The sequence below is a fragment of the Neoarius graeffei genome, chromosome 5 (genome assembly GCF_027579695.1).
Source record: "Neoarius graeffei isolate fNeoGra1 chromosome 5, fNeoGra1.pri, whole genome shotgun sequence".
Classification (NCBI taxonomy): Eukaryota; Metazoa; Chordata; class Actinopteri; order Siluriformes; family Ariidae; genus Neoarius; species Neoarius graeffei.
Genome location: NC_083573.1, coordinates 97,907,392 through 97,924,989, shown reverse-complemented (window position 1 = coordinate 97,924,989; position 17,598 = coordinate 97,907,392). Strand labels below are relative to the sequence as shown.

The 17,598-nt window shown below is 41.3% G+C and overlaps 1 protein-coding gene across 1 annotated transcript in view; it reads left to right on the top strand.

Moving 5' to 3' along the window:
- The window catches only part of gpr158a (G protein-coupled receptor 158a), a 290,966-nt gene that overhangs the window by 236,476 nt on the left and 36,892 nt on the right, over positions 1–17,598 (top strand). The gene's annotated exons all lie outside the window — the stretch shown is intronic.

Genomic DNA, 17,598 nt, shown 5'->3' with positions numbered 1-17,598 from the left:
ATATTGGGAAGAAAAAAAAAAAGCATTTTATTCTTTCCACTATTTCTCTCATCTCATCTCATTATCTCTAGCCACTTTATCCTGTTCTACAGGGTCGCAGGCAAGCTGGAGCCTATCCCAGCTGACTACGGGCGAAAGGCAGGGTACACCCTGGACAAGTCTCCAGGTCATCACAGGGCTGACACATAGACACAGACAATCATTCACACTCATGGTCAATTTAGAGTCACCAGTTAACCTAACCTGCATGTCTTTGGACTGTGGGGGAAACCGGAGCACCCCGAGGAAACCCACGCGAACACGGGGAGAACATGCAAACTCCGCACAGAAAAGCCCTCGCTGGCCATGGGGCTCGAACCCGGACCTTCTTGCTGTGAGGCAACAGCGCTAACCACTACACCACCGTGCCGCCCTCAGCTATTTCTGTTTATTTTAAATACTTGATAACAAAGTGATATATCTGACTTGTTATGCTCCGCTGTTTTGTTTTTCTCCACTCATGGTATATGAGCTGATATCCTAGTAGTAGAGTAGCCAATCAATCAGAGCGTACGATTGCTCATATCTAGTGAATGTGGATAGAATAACAACTGTTATTATACTTGTTTATGTGGAGCGCTCACAACACAAATACAGAAATGATACCGTATTAGAACGAGCTCAATAATGTAAATGCTGCATTACTGTCCCAGAATTCAGCCACAGTGACATCTGATGGGTTTTCGGATATACAGTCGTGGTCAGAAGTTTACATACAGTGACATGAATGTCATCTTGGATATGAATGTCATGGCCATACAGCACACCTAATATTTGGGTAAAATGTCTCTTTGCAAGCTTCACCTTGACCAAACAGTTTTGTTTACCATGAACAAGCTTCTGGCAGGATTCTGGTTGGATATTTCACAACTCTTCATGGTAGAATTGGTAGAGTTCAAATTTTTTTTTTTCTTGGCATGGACTCGACTTATAAGCACAATCCATATTCAATAGGGTTGAAGTCAGGACTTGTTTTAAGCTTAATGTTAGCCTGCTTTATCCTCCACGACCAGCTCTGATGCATGTTCATTGTCCTGTTGGAACTCCCAAGTCCCAAGTCATGTTCAAGTTTCTGATGGTTTATGCTGAAGAATTCTGAGGTAGTCCTCCTTCTTCATTATTCCATCCACTTTGTGCAATGAACCAGTTCCTCTGGCAGCAAAACAGCCCCAGAGCATGATGATCCTATCACCACCACCAACTGGTACAGTGTCCCTCTGTACATGGTGGTCATTGTGGCCAAACAACTTAATCTTTGTCTCATCTGACCATACAACTTTCCTCCAGATGGCTTTTTCTTTGTCCGTGTGGTCAGCTTCAAACTTTAGTTTAGCTTTTACATGTCTGAAACAAAAGAAAAACTAATTATTTTGATTGAAGGTGTCACTTTTGGAGCAGGGGTTATTTCTTGGATAGCAGCCTCTTAGTCCATGGTGATCTGAACTGTAGACAGTGATCCATCAGCTTCCAGTTCATGGCAGGGCTGTGCCATGGTGTTTCCCAGGTTGTTCCTGACCATCTGAACCAATTTCCTTTCAGCGGAGGGTGACAGTTTGGGTTTTCTTGAAGCAAAGTGGCTTGGCAAAGTGACTTCACCTCACAATAACTTGGATACAATTGTTTGAACTGATCTTGGAATTTGCCGTTGTTTAGAAATGGCTCCAAGAGACATTCCGGAGTTGTGTATATCTGCAATCCTCTTTCTCAGATCTGCACTGAGCTCCTTGGACTTTCCCATTTTACTGTGTTGGTCAATCCAGTGAGTGCTGTAAACAAACCCTTTTTATGAAGGCACAGAGAAGCTACCAGCTGTAGTCAGTCATGACCACTAACAGGAAGTTAAGAGACCTCGGCCTTGGCAAGATAAGAGACATTTTGGAAGTTTCAGCACCTCTGAATTAATAATCTAAGTGAGCGTATGTAAATTTTGACCCTCTATGTATAATTTTGACCCTGTGTTGATTTCAGAAAACCCAAAGAAAATTAAAACTTGTGCACCAAATTCTAGTGTTATTTGTAATTAAAGCTGTATGCTGTACAATAATTCTGCTACAGAAAAAGAACGATTCAAATAAATTACTGAAAGCCCAAATATTGCCATGACATTCATATCCAAGATGATTCATGTCACTGCATGTAAACTTCTGACCACAACTGTATAGTATCAGCACAGATCAGTCTTCTGATCTTGTTTAATTGCTTGGTTTGACTCACCTTAACCCGACTGTCTCATTTCCCAGTGTTTAATAGTAGGAGCTTACCATGGAGATTAATTATAACCAGGACTAGGCTTTGAAATTGCATCACATGAGCAAAAGGTTTTTGATCTCTGTCTGTAGGAGACGAGGCGGAAGATACACACACCCACACACAAACATCAGGACATACGTGCTCACATGCACGAACACACGCTTTCACACCCCCACGAGCAACGGGTGACTCACCAGCATTTCACGGTCAGCCGTGTTAGTAAATGTCAGAAGTCTGCCATGGGCTCTGCCATTTCCCAGCGATCTGTCACAGGACGATAGCTGGGGAGGAGAAACAAATGTCATCAGACAGATTGGTGAGAGCAGGACGACGCCAACGAACCATCAAAGACCAAAAAATACCATTGTGATACGAATCAATCCTATCGATAGAGAAATCTGATAAGAAATAACGAAGAGTAGAATGTGTACGTACAATGCATCAGGTTTGGCGATGTGTACAGAAAGGAGTGTGTGAACTATGGACTGAATGTACAATTTGAACAAAATAGATCAGGGAAGGCCAACCATGGCCTGATAAAAGATGTCATCTGACTCACAAATGAAATCAGAAGATAAATAAAAATTGTCTCATGGACCGTAATTGAAAGCTTGAAATAAAAAAAAATGTGAAAAAATCTATATTCAATACATTTGCTTGTATTTAAGCTATTATCCCCTACCCAAATGAAGTTTGGCGGGGGATATAGAAACAGGTTCCGTCCGTCCAGCCGTCCGGTCAAGTTTTCGTTTCCGGGCCATATCTTTAAAACTACTGAAGATATCTTCATGAAACTTTGTATACAGTGGTGCTTGAAAGTTTGTGAACCCTTTAGAATTTTCTATATTTCTGCATAAATATGACCTAAAACATCATCAGATTTTCACACAAGTCCTAAAAGTAAATAAAGAGAACCCAGTTAAACAAATGAGACAAAAATATTATACTTGGTCATTTATTTATTGAGGGAAATGATCCAATATTACATGTCTGTGAGTGGCAAAAGTATGTGAACCTCTAGGATTAGCAGTTAATTTGAAGGTGAAATTAGAGTCAGGTGTTTTCAATCAATGGGATGACAATCAGGTGTGAGTGGGCACCCTGTTTTATTTAAAGAACAGGGATCTATCAAAGTCTGATCTTCACAACACATGTTTGTGGCAGTGTATCATGGCACGAACAAAAGAGATTTCTGAGGACCTCAGAAAAAGCGTTGTTGATGCTCATCAGGCTGGAAAAGGTTACAAAACCATCTCTAAAGAGTTTGGACTCCACCAATCCACAGTCAGACAGATTATGTACAAATGGAGGAAATTCAAGACCATTGTTACCCTCCCCAGGAGTGGTCGACCAACAAAGATCACTCCAAGAGCAAGGCGTGTAATAGTCGGTGAGGTCACAAAAGACCCCAGGGTAACTTCTAAGCAACTGAAGGCCTCTCTCACATTGGCTAATGTTAATGTTCATGAGTCCACGATCAGGAGAACACTGAACAACAGTGGTGTGCATGGCAGGGTTGCTAGGAGAAAGCTACTGCTCTCCAAAAAGAACATTGCTGCTCATCTGCAGTTTGCTAAAGATCATGTGGACAAGCCAGAAGGCTGTTGGAAAAATATTTTGTGGACGGATGAGACCAAAATAGAACTTTTTGGTTTAAATGAGAAGCTTTATGTTTGGAGAAAGGAAAACACTACATTCCAGCATAAGAACCTTATCCCATCTGTGAAACGTGGAGGTGGTAGTATCGTGGTTTGGGCCTGTTTTGCTGCATCTAGGCCAGGACAGCTTGCCATCATTGATGGAACAATGAATTCTGAATTACACCAGCGAATTCTAAAGGAAAATGTCAGGACATCTGTCCATGAATTGAATCTCAAGAGAAGGTGGGTCATGCAGCAAGACAATGACCCTAAGCACACACGTAATTCTAGCAAAGAATGGTTAAAAAAGAATAAAGTTCATATTTTGGAATGGCCAAATCAAAGTCCTGACCTTAATCCAATCGAAATGTTGTGGAAGGACCTGAAGCGAGCAGTTCATGTGAGGAAACCCACCAACATCCCAGAGTTGAAGCTGTTCTGTATGGAGGAATGGGCTAAAATTCCTCCATGCCGGTGTGCAGGACTGATCAACAGTTACTGGAAGCATTTAGTTGCAGTTATTGCTGCACAAGGGGGTCACACCAGATACTGAAAGCAAAGGTTCACATACTTTTGCCACTTACAGATATGTAATATTGGATCATTTTCCTCAATAAATAAATTACCAAGTATAATATTTTTGTCTCATTTGTTTAACTGGGTTCTCTTTATCTACTTTTAGGGCTTGTGTGAAAATCCGATGATGTTTTAGGTCGTATTTATGCAGAAATATAGAAAATTCTAAAGGGTTCACAAACTTTCAAGCACCACTGTACATATCAAGCAACATGTGAACTAGTGCCTTTTGCTATTTTGGATTTTTGAAAAAAAAAAGTATTTTTCAAATTTTTACATATAATATAGATTTTGACTTAGTTTCTAAGAGCAATGTTTGTTTCTGGAGCATATATCCAAAACTATTCATGATACGGATTTGAAACTTGGTATACCGTACATGTTAACAAGGTGATGTAGATGTGCCTTTTCATACTAAGAAATTTGAGAAATTAAAATTTTTTCATGTTTCCATAGAAACTATTTCAGACTAACCCAGTGTCCGAAATCTCTCCCTACTCACTATATAGGGCACTATATAGTGAGTTCCCTATTTTGTAGTGCTGTCCGAAACCTTAGTGAGGATTATTACATGCTATATAGTGCACTCAAAGTATCCCACAATGCATCATGAAAAGCAGTGTACAACGATGGTCACTAACCAAAACAATATATCCCATCATGCATTGCGGTTGCGCTGAAAGAAATCAAAGAAATCAAATTAAAAGTCTCAAATTTGATTTAATAAAAGGCATCGGCAAATAATAAATTATTCAGCCTTGATTTAAAAGAACTGAAAGATGCAGGTACTTTGTATTGATTAATGTGGGAAATACGCTCAGTATAATATGGATTTATCACAAAAATACACGGGTGTATTAATTATTTTGAAAACCCACCAGCCGACTGATCTGGCACGTTTTAATTGTGCGACAGTAATGACGTAAATACCAGTGCGACGGACTAGTGTCTGAAAGGGTTTTTTCATTTTACCAATGAGCTCATGATATAGTCCTCTCATCTCATTCTCATCTCATTATCTCTAGCCGCTTTATCCTTCTACAGGGTCGCAGGCAAGCTAGAGCCTATCCCAGCTGACTACGGGTGAAAGGCGGGGTACACCCTGGACAAGTCGCCAGGTCATCACAGGGCTGACACATAGACACAGACAACCATTCACACTCACATTCACACCTACGGTCAATTTAGAGTCACCAGTTAACCTAACCTGCATGTCTTTGGACTGTGGGGGAAACCGGAGCACCCGGAGGAAACCCACGCGGACACGGGGAGAACATGCAAACTCCACACAGAAAGGCCCTCGCCAGCCCCGGGGCTCGAACCCAGGACCTTCTTGCTGTGAGGCGACAGCGCTAACCACTACACCACCGTGCCGCCAATATAGTCCTCTATATAGTAATTCCCTATATAAGGAGTAGGGAGTAGTGAACGAGTGAGTGATTTCAGACACAGACTTAGTCTCTCAGGTTAGTCTTAGGGGTACAGTGATGTTTGAAAATTTGTGAACCCTTTACAATTTTCTATATTTCTGCATAAATATGACCTAAAACATCATCAGATTTTCACACAAGTCCTAAAAGTAGATAAAGAGAACCAAGTTAAACAAATGAGACAAAAATATTATACATGGCTGTTTATTTATTGAGGAAAATGATCCAATATTACATATCTGTGAGTGGCAAAAGTATGTGAACCTTTGCTTTCAGTATCTGGTGTGACCCCCTTGTGCAGCAATAACTGCAACTAAACGTTTGCGGTAACTGTTGATCAGTCCTGCACACCAGCTTGGAGGAATTTTAGCCCATTCCTCCATACAGAACAGCTTCAACTCTGGGATGTTGGTGGGTTTCCTCACATGAACTGCTCGCTTCAGGTCCTTCCACAACATTTCGATTTGATTGAGGTCAGGACTTTGACTTGGCCATTCCAAAACATTAACTTTATTCTTCTTTAACCATTCTTTGGTAGAACGACTTGTGTGCTTAGGGTCGTTGTCTTGCTGTATGACCCACCTTCTCTTGAGATTCAATTCATGGACAGATGTCCTGACATTTTCCTTTAGAATTCGCTGGTATAATTCAGAATTCATTGTTCCATCAATGATGGCAAGCCGTCCTAGCCCAGATGCAGCAAAACAGGCCCAAACCATGATACTACCACCACCATGTTTCACAGATGGGATAAGGTTCTTATGCTGGAATGTAGTGTTTTCCTTTCTCCAAACATAACACTTCTCATTTAAACCAAAAAGTTCTATTTTGGTCTCATCTGTCCACAAAACATTTTTCCAATAGCCTTCTGGCTTGTCCAAGTGATCTTTAGCAAACTGCAGACGAGCAGCAATGTTCTTTTTGGAGAGCAGTGGCTTTCTCCTTGCAACCCTGCCATGCACACTATTGTTGTTCAGTGTTCTCCTCATGGTGGACTCATGAACATTAACATTAGCCAATGTGAGAGAGGCCTTCAGTTGCTTAGAAGTTACCCTGGGGTCCTTTGTGACATCGCCGTCTATTACACGCCTCGCTCTTGGAGTGATCTTTGTTGGTCGACCAGTCCTGGGGAGGGTCGCAATGGTCTTGAAGTTCCTCCATTTGTACACAATCTGTCTGACTGTGGATTGGTGGAGTCCAAACTCTTTAGAGATGGTTTTGTAACCTTTTCCAGCCTGATGAGCATCAACAACGCTTTTTCTGAGGTCCTCAGAAATATCCTTTTGTGCGTGCCATGATACACTTTCACAAACATGTGTTGTGAAGATCAGACTTTGATAGATAGATATGTGTGGTTTTGATCCATAGTATTTAAAAAAGTCAGATTTTTCTGAAGATAAGACACTTCTACTGACCATCGAGTACCCAGATATCGTGTTCTATCTGGTTCGACTGCCGAAGAATCAAGTCCGACCTTAGACAAAACATAGCCCATGTTCTGCGTGGGTGCCCAGTCTGGATTGTTTCTATCATATAATTTTGCTGGCGCTCCTAGAAGCGAAATAGTAATGCACGTGTTAAAATTATAACAACAACCAAGTGAACCACTACAAGAGAGAACGCTCATTTTATAGCAAAATTCTAGCAACATGAAATAAAATTCTTCCATGATCTTATCAAGAAAGCTTTTGAATCTGACCTGAGATAAAATGATTACTTCAAACACAAGCAGTTTTGATTTTGTTAGATCAGCCCTGCCGATGTTGTTCAGCCATGCTCGTCTCGTCTCCATACTAAGCCTCAGAGTTTCCTCGCTCTCTTTCCGAATCACGGACGGAATTCTAAAAAATCGGTCACGAGTACTGTTGTGACCACAACCATATACAGCACAAAGATATGGCAGAGCTAAAAGAATGCTTAAAGCAGTGGAAAAACAAAGAGAGTTGCTCACACGTGAATATGTTTTGTATGGAATGTCGCTTGACCCCGCATTTGTATCTCCACCAACATGGCCGACATCCGGGTTTCTATTTTGCTTTGATGTCACTTGCAAGTCCAAAAATCAAACCTTAGACTTTTGTGTTTCTCTGCTGCCAAAAACTTCCTTTTGAGATGGAAATTAACTGTGCAGAATTTCAGAGCTACAGGTCATATACAGGGTGTGTTACTTGTAGTAAGAAGAGGTGCATAGTGCATTTCTAAAGCTGACCACCTTTCTGATAGTCCACAAGAGTAAGATATACAAAGTGAAAAACTGTTGAAATGGATGTGACATACAGTATGTTCAGTACAAATTTTCCAGTCCTGTTCAGCGATGTTTGTACACAGTGGTGACTGTAATAACAACTGAAGTGGTGATGATCCTTGTGGTTTTCCAGAGAGGACACTTTTAGACAGACTCACATTGCAACCACATGTGAAGCTCCGCTGCAAAAAAAGTGTCTCACATCTGTTTCAAGTCCTGGATTTTTTTATATGTATTTTTTTTTTACTGTGCAATAACAGAATGCAGTATTCTGCTTCAAAAGAGAATAATATTTTCTTCAAAAATCATTTACAACCTCGTTATATGGTGAGTGATTTCCAGAGAGGATATTTCTGACGGACAAAAGATCCTGTGAGAGGTGGTTAGTTGACAAAAAAAAAATCTAACTTCCACTTAAATATATTTCTACGGTGAATGAAAATACTGAATACATCCCAAAGTAAATCCGAGTTAGTGCGAAAACAAATTACATTCTGAATTTAACCAGTAAAAGTGTCTAAGTGTAGTCATTAAAGTAGAATTAAATGAAATGACCACAAGGTCAAAACTGAGCTGCATTTGACTTTTAAACATATTTATAAGACCTTATAAGAGACATTAGTGCTGTAGGTCAGGCTGTAGGTGTGTCCCTGTACAATAAGATATAAGAAACTCCAGTGTATATACAGTAGTACTGGACCTAGTTACAGGAGTTACAATGGTGCTTGAAAGTTTGTGAACCCTTTAGAATTTTCTATATTTCTGCATAAATATGACCTAAAACATCATCAGATTTTCACACAAGTCCTAAAAGTAGATGAAGAGAACCCAGTTAAACAAATGAGACAAAAATATTATACTTGATACTGAAAGCAAAGCTTCACATACACTATATTGCCAAAAGTATTTGCTCACCCATCCAAATTATCGGAATCAGGTGTTCCAATCACTTCCATGGCCACAGGTGTATAAAATCAAGCACCTAGGCATGCAGACTGTTTTTACAGTTTGGAGCTGGCCCCTTCCTCTTCCAACATGACTGTGCACCAGTGCACAAAGCAAGGTCCATGAAGACATGGATGACAGAGTCTGGTGTGGATGAACTTGACTGGCCTGCACAGAGTCCTGACCTCAACCCGATAGAACACCTTTGCGATGAATTAGAGCGGAGACTGAGAGCCAGGCCTTCTCGTCCAACATCAGTGTGTGACCTCACAAATGTGCTTCTGGAAGAATGGTCAAAAATTCCCATAAACACACTCCTAAACCTTGTGGACAGCCTTCCCAGAAGAGTTGAAGCTGTTCTAGCTGCAAAGGGTGGACCGACATCGTATTGAACCCTATGGATTAGGAATGGGATGTCACTTAAGCTCATATGTGACTCAAGGCAGGTGAGCAAATACTTTTGGCAATATAGTGTACTTTTGCCACTCACAGTTATGTAATATCGGATCATTTTCCTCAATAAATAAATGACCAAGTATAATATTTTTGTCTCATTTGTTTAACTGGGTTCTCTTTATCTACTTTTAGGACTTGTGTGAAAATCTGATGATGTTTTAGGTCATATTTATGCAGAAATATAGAAAATTCTAATGGGCTCACAAACTTTCAAGCACCACTGTATTCTCTAATCGAAGTATGAGGAAGTCATTATGCTGTAGTATTTATTTCTATTTTAGAATACTGGAGAGAGGGGGTGGAGAGAGAAAGGGAGAATAAGGGAAAGAGAAAGGGAGACAGGGTGAGAGTGGGTGAGAGAGAAAGGGAGGGGGGAGAGAAAGGAAGAATAAGGGGGAGAGGGAGGGGGAGAGGGAGAGAGAAGGGGACCCCCTCCCCTTCTCTCTCCCTCTCTCCCCCTCATTCTCCTCCTGAGAGAGAGGGAAAGAGAGACAGAGGATGAGAGTGGGTGAGAGAGAAAGGGAGAGGGGGAGAGAGAGGGGGAGGGGAGAGAGAATGGGAGAATGAGGAGGAGAGAGGAATAGAGAAGGGGAGGGGGAGAGAGAGGGTGAGAGAGAAAGAGAGGCAGAGGGTGAGAGTGGTGGGGAGAGAAAGGGAGAATGGGGGAGGGGGAGAGAGAGAGAGGGAGGCAGAGGGTGAGAATGGGTGAGAGAGAAAGGGAGAGAGAAGGGGAGAGGGGAGAGAGAGAGGAGGGAGGGAGAGCATGAGAGGGAGAAGGAGAGAGAGAGTGAGGGGAGGGAGGGAGAAGGGGAGAGAGGATGAGAGAGTGAGAGGGAGGAGGGGGAGAGGGAGAGAGAGGGAGGAGAGAGAGGATGTGAGAAAGAGAGGGAGAAGGAGAAAGGGGGAGAGGGAGGGAGAAGGAGAGAGAGAGGATGGGATGGGATGGAGAGAGGGAGAGAGAAAGAGAAGGAGAAAGGGGGGGAGAGGGAGGGAGAAGGAGCGAGAGAGCGGATGGGAGGGAGCGAGGGAGAGAGAGAGGATGAGAGTGAGAGGGAGAGAGGCAGGGAGAGGATGTGAGAGAGAGGGAGATGGGGAGAGGGAGAAAGGGGGAGAGAGAGAGAGCAAGAGATAGCTGAGGGAGGGGGTAATAAATTCAAAGGAACTCAGCATTTCTGACATTAAAGTCATAAAATTATGATTAAAAAAACTTGGATATTCTCTGATATTACAAAGTCATGTATTTGTGAGAGGAACAAACAAACAAATAAACAAATAAACCCCTCAGAAATTCCAAGATGAAAAGTCGCAAATATACAAGAATAAAAACTGGGATATTCTCTGACAGCAATCACATGCTTACTGCCTTCGGGCTGCAGTGCATTCTGGGAAATGTACTGAAAATCTCTTAGCACTTTATTCTTTTCTACTGAGGGCTCGAGGTGGACAGACTGCATGTCCTCAGACTCTCACCCTCACTCAGGCGTGGTGTCTGTGTTGTGATGTTCATCCAACCTTACAAAGTGAAGCGAAGTGGTTCCTTGACAAGAACATGATTTTTCCAAGTTTTTTTTTCCTTATAAATTTGTGACTTTTTAAATCTCAGAATTTCTGAGGTTTTTTTTTCAAACAAATCTGTAACTTTTTAATGTCAGAATTCCTGAGGGTTTTTTTCCCAAATAAATTTGTGACTTTTTAATTTCAGAATTTCTGAGGGTTTTTTTTTAATAAATTTGTGACTTTAATTTCAGAATTTCTGATTTTTTAAAATAAATGTGTGGCTTTAATTTCACAATTTCTGAGTTTTTTTTTAAAACAAATTTGTGACTTTTTAATTTCAGAATTTCTGAGGGTTTTTTTTAAATAAATTTGTGACTTTAATTTCAGAATTTCTGATTTTTTAAAATAAATTTGTGACTTTAATTTCACAATTTCTGAGTTTTTTTTAAATAAATTTGTGACTTTTTGATTTCAGAATTTCTGAGATTTTTTAAAAATAAATTTGTGACTTTAATTTCAGAATTTCTGAGTTTTTTTTTCTTCATACAAATTTGTGACTTTTTAATTTCTGTTTTTTTTTGTTGTTGTTGTTTGTTTGTTTTCTCACAAATGTATGACTTTATAATCCCAGAGAATATCTGAGATTGTTCTCGTAAATTTATTACTTTTATCTTGGAAATTCTGAGTTGTTTGTTTTTTTTCCCCTTGGAACATTATCCCCTCCGTCAGCTCTGTATTTTTGCCCTTCTACACCATAACACCTGAAGTAAGAAAAATCATAAAGGTGAAAATCCTGTGACTCCTGACGAACAGCTCTGCTCCCCTTTTACTCGCATTTAAAGTTTACAGTGGTGCTTGAAAGTTTGTGAACCCTTTAGAATTTTCTATATTTCTGCATAAATATGACCTAAAACATCATCAGATTTTCACACAAGTCTTAAAAGTAGATAAAGAGAATGCAGTTAAACAAATGAGTCAAAAATATTATACTTGGTCATTTATTTATTGAGGAAAATGATCCAATATTACATATCTGTGAGTGGCAAAAGTATGTGAACCTCTAGGATTAGCAGTTAATTTGAAGGTGAAATTAGAGTCAGGTGTTTTCAATCAATGGGATGACGATCAGGGGTGAGTGGGCACCCGGTTTTATTTAAAGAACAGGGATCTATCAAAGTCTGATCTTCACAACACATGTTTGTGGAAGTGTATCATGGCACGAACAAAGGAGATTTCTGAGGACCTCAGAAAAAGCGTTGTTGACGCTCATCAGGCTGGAAAAGGTTACAAAACCATCTCTAAAGAGTTTGGACTCCACCAATCCACAGCCAGACAGATTGTGTACAAATGGAGGAAATTCAAAACCAGTGTTACCCTCCCCAGGAGTGGTCAACCAACAAAGATCACTCCAAGAGCAAGGCATGTAATAGTCGGCGAGGTGACAAAGGTCCCCAGGGTAACTTCTAAGCAACTGAAGGTCTCTCTCACATTGGCTAATGTTAATGTTCATGAATCCACCATCAGCAGAACACTGAACAACAATGGTGTGCATGGCAGGGTTGCAAGGAGAAAGCCACTGCTCTCCAAAAAGAACATTGCTGCTCATCTGCAGTTTGCTAAAGATCATGTGGACAAGTCAGAAGGCTATTGGAAAATTTTTGTGGATGGATGAGACCAAAATAGAACTTTTTGGTTTAAGTGAGAAGCATTATTTTTGGAGAAAGGAAAACACTGCATTCCAGCATAAGAACCTTATCCCATCTGTGAAACATGGTGGTTGTAGTATCATGGTTTGGGTCTGTTTTGCTGCATCTGGGCCAGGACGGCTTGCCATCATTGATGGAACAATGAATTCTGAATTATACCAGCGAATTCTAAAGGAAAATGTCAGGACATCTATCCATGAACTGAATCTCAAGAGAAGGTGGGTCATGCAGCAAGACAACGACCCTAAGCACACAAGTCGTTCTACCAAAGAATGGTTAAAGAAGAATAAAGTGAATGTTTTGGAATGGCCAAGTCAAAGTCCTGACCTTAATCCAATGGAAATGTTGTGGAAGGACCTGAAGCGAGCAGTTCATGTGAGGAAACCCTCCAACATCCCAGAGTTGAAGCTGTTCTGTACGGAGGAATGGGCTAAAATTACTCCAAGCCGGTGTGGCAGGACTGATCAACAGTTACCGCAAATGTTTAATTGCAGTTATTGCTGCACAAGGGGGTCACACCAGATACTGAAAGCAAAGATTCACATACTTTTGCCCCTCACAGATATGTAATATTGGATCATTTTCCTCAATAAATAAATTACCAAGTATAATATTTCTGTCTCATTTGTTTAACCGGGTTCTCTTTATCTACTTTTAAGACTTGTGTGAAAATCTGATGACGTTTTAGGTCATATTTATGCAGAAATATAGAAAATTCTAAAGGGTTCACAAACTTTCAAGCACCACTGTATATTACCCCTTATTTCCATTTTAATGTCAGCGAGTTATAAAAAGTAATCGACGTTATGTGTTCCTCGCTTAGTTCATTAGGATCAGAGTGTACTTTCGAGAAGATTCACGACCTTGTTAAAGCATGTAGAAGACGGCTTGGCTGCAACTGTGGGCCAGAAAAACAAATAACACAAGGCACTTTGGTCAAAATGGGCACAATTTATTACAGTTTATCGAATGGTTCAAGACAGCAGAGGCAGGAGATGATTGTAGAGAGACTCGTCTAGTGGGATATGAAGTCTGAACCCTGGAGCCAGACCTCGAGAACGAGGAAAGCTGTCGAAGAAAGAGGGATGAGAAATGAAAGACAGATACATAGCTAGATTAGAGAAGGAGAAAGAGAGAGAGAGAGGAAGTCTGGGAATAATGGCTGAGAGATAATGAGGTCTTTGCCCTCTGTATGTAACGATGAGAGATGAACATACAGCTCTGAAGAAGAATGTGTCAGGTGGAAGTATCACATAAGGCTAATGGGATTCATAATTAAGCTCATGGAGATGAACAGCTACACAGCTCTAATCATGACAAAAGCATGGTGACCAGACCAAGGTGAGAGTTAACACATCGCCAAGCTCGAGCCTGATTAAGCTGGTGTGGAGGACAATTTATCAATGTGACGGAGCGTGAGGGTGCTAATGGGGATGCCCCGACGCGAGCGGAGTGACTCAGTGTGGTCTGATGAGAGCCGAGTTTAACAGGAGGGATTTACCACAGTCAATGGCAAACTATTAATAGAGAAATAATGGAGAGCAGTTATTACAAAACACACAGCAAGGCATACCTCAAGGGCATACTTTAGGCTCGATAATGTATTTTGTCATTATTGCTTTTAGGATTTATAAGACAGATATTTATTCATTTATGTATGTATTTATTTAAACATGGCCTGCTTAATATGTATGATATTCATGCCCTTCAAAAGTGGTGTCAGGTAATCAAAGGTAGAAAAGAAAAGGAGTTGATCATTAAGAAATAAAAGATTATCAGAAATGAGCAATTAATGAGAAGACCATTTGTTTGTCGTAGCTTGAAATATTTCCATGTTTTTAAAAGTGATATTTTATAATAATTGTATTACATTATAGGCATTTAACAGGCACTCTTATCCAGAGTGATGTCTAACATACCCAGAGCAGCCTGGGGTTAGGTGCCTTGCTCAAGGACACTTCAGCCATTCCTGATGGTCTGGGGAACCAAACTTCCAACCTTTTGGCTTCAAAGCTGCTTCTCTAACCATTAGGCCATGGCTTCCCCGCTTATATGACAGTTAGTTCCGGCCCACTAATTAATTTGTCAAACAGCATTCTAAGAATGAGGATATTTCACATAATGGGACATATGTCAGGCTTGTAGTACTCGAGTCCAGGACTTGGACTTGAGTCCGACTCGTGCCCTAATTTTAAAGACTCATGACTTGACTTGGACTTGTACAATAACTGCATTCAGGCTCATAAATTGAAGATGAGGACTCAAATTTTTTCTTAATTTTTTGTAACATGCCGTAATAATTTGGCATAATATATTTATATCTACATTCATTTTTATACTAATTTCATGCAAGAGTGTCACACCTGCGTGCCTTGGCGCATGCATCAGATAGACTCACAGGCACACTCCAGACAGCACACATGCCAAGCGGACTCTTGTGTGCGCCGTAAACGACTTGCACCTGCACAAGATTAAGGCACGATCAGTGCGCCAATATAAAAACTGTGAAAATGCATTTACTTTGCGAAGTATTGAGTTGCGTTGCTGACACATTACCAAGCCTTATTTCCTTGTTTGGTTTCCTGATCCCTGATTTCCTGTTTCTCATCTTTGATTCTGCCGAGTCTACAATAGCCTGTTTGTGCCTCGCTTGACCTATCGCCTGTTTCACCATTTTATGATTTTGTCTGCTGTTCGGAATTGTTTACCGTCTTCACTTGTATTAATAAACACACCTTCTGCACTTACATCCATCTCTCAACCATCTCTGACAGAATACTTCACACTCCCTGACAAAGAGAAGCACATTCACTTGTTCATATGTCATGTTCAGTTAATGGCACTGAAACAGCCACTGTCAAATGGGGTGGTTGGAGTCTTGGACTTGACTCAGATCAATAGTGGACTTGACTCGGACTCGACTTGAAATTTTCTTTAATGACTTGGACTTGAGGGCGGCACGGTGGTGTAGTTGGTTAGCACTGTCGCCTCACAGCAAGAAGGTTCTGGGTTCGAGCCCAGTGGCCAGCGAGGGCCTTTCTGTGTGGAGTTTGCATGTTATCCCCATGTCTGCATGGGTTTCCTCCGGGTGCTCTGGTTTCCCCCACAGTACAAAGACATGCAGGTTAGGTTAATTGGTGGCGCTAAATTGACCGTAGGTGTGAATGGTTGTCTCTGACAACCTGGTGACTTGTCCAGGGTGTACCCCGCCTCTCGCCCATAGTCAGTTGGGATAGGCTCCAGCTTGCCCTGTAGAACAGGATAAGTGGCTACAGATGATGGATGGACTCCGACTTGACTCGGACTTGAACACTGGGGACTCAAGACTGGACTCGGACTCGAGGTTTAGTGACTTAACTACAACACTGACATATGTGGTTAGCATGTCCACCTCTTGATCAGGAGATTGTGAGTTCTACTCGTGGTTGTGTCATACCAAAGGCCATCATAAAAAAATGGTACCTTCTGGCAAGGCACACTGCAATACAGATGTGAGTGGGGAGTCAAACTCTTGCAGTTACCAGAGGACCAGCCCCCCACTGTAACCCTAGCTATATAGGTGAGAGAAGCGGAGATTGGCACTGCCCCGTGTATCTTAATGGCCTGGTTAGTACTGGGACAGGAGACTGCCTGGGAATACCTGGTGCTGGAGGGACTTTGACTTTTGACATATGTATCACTCTGCTCATATGTGTCCTACCCATAAAATCCCACTTCCTATTTCAAAACTGTTGCTCCAGGAAAATTAGCACCATCATCAGCACACATGGAGAATGATACTTTTCAGGAATATAATTTTTGACTTAAAGTATGAAAGCTCGTCAGATGAAGATGAAAAGAAAGAAGGGATGCTAATTTTACCGGAAGTGCCTTTAGCATGAATGTACAAGTCAGTGTGAGCTACAGTGGTGCTTGAAAGTTTGTGAACCCTTTAGAATTTTCTATATTTCTGCATAAATATGACCTAAAACATCATCAGATTGGGGCGGCACGGTGGTGTAGTGGTTAGCGCTGTTGCCTCACAGCAAGAAGGTCCTGGGTTCGAGCCCCAGGGCTGGCGAGGGCCTTTCTGTGCGGAGTTTGCATGTTCTCCCCGTGTCCACGTGGGTTTCCTCCGGGTGCTCCGGTTTCCCCCACAGTCCAAAGACATGCAGGTTAGGTTAACTGGTGACTCTAAATTGACCGTAGGTGTGAATGTGAATGGTTGTCTGTGTCTATGTGTCAGCCCTGTGATGACCTGGCGACTTGTCCAGGGTGTACCCCGCCCTTCGCCCATAGTCAGCTGGGATAGGCTCCAGCTTGCCTGCGACCCTGTAGAAGGATAAAGCGGCTAGAGATAATGAGATGAGATGAGACATCATCAGATTTTCACACAAGTCCTAAAAGTAGATAAAGAGAACCCAGTTAAACAAATGAGACAAAAATATTATACTTGGTCATTTATTTATTGAGGAAAATGATCCAATATTACATATCTGAGAGTGGCAAAAGTATGTGAACCTTTGCTTTCAGTATCTGGTGTGACCCCCTTGTGCAGCAATAACTGCAACTAAACGTTTGCGGTAACTGTTGATCAGTCCTGCACACTGGCTTGGAGAAATTTTAGCCCGTTCCTCCATACAGAACAGCTTCAACTCTGGGATGTTGGTGGGTTTCCTCACATGAACTGCTCGCTTCAGGTCCTTCCACAACATTTCGATTGGATTAAGGTCAGGACTTTGACTTGGCCATTCCAAAACATTCACTTTATTCTCCTTTAACCATTCTTTGGTAGAATGACTTGTGTGCTTAGGGTCGTTGTCTTGCTGCATGAC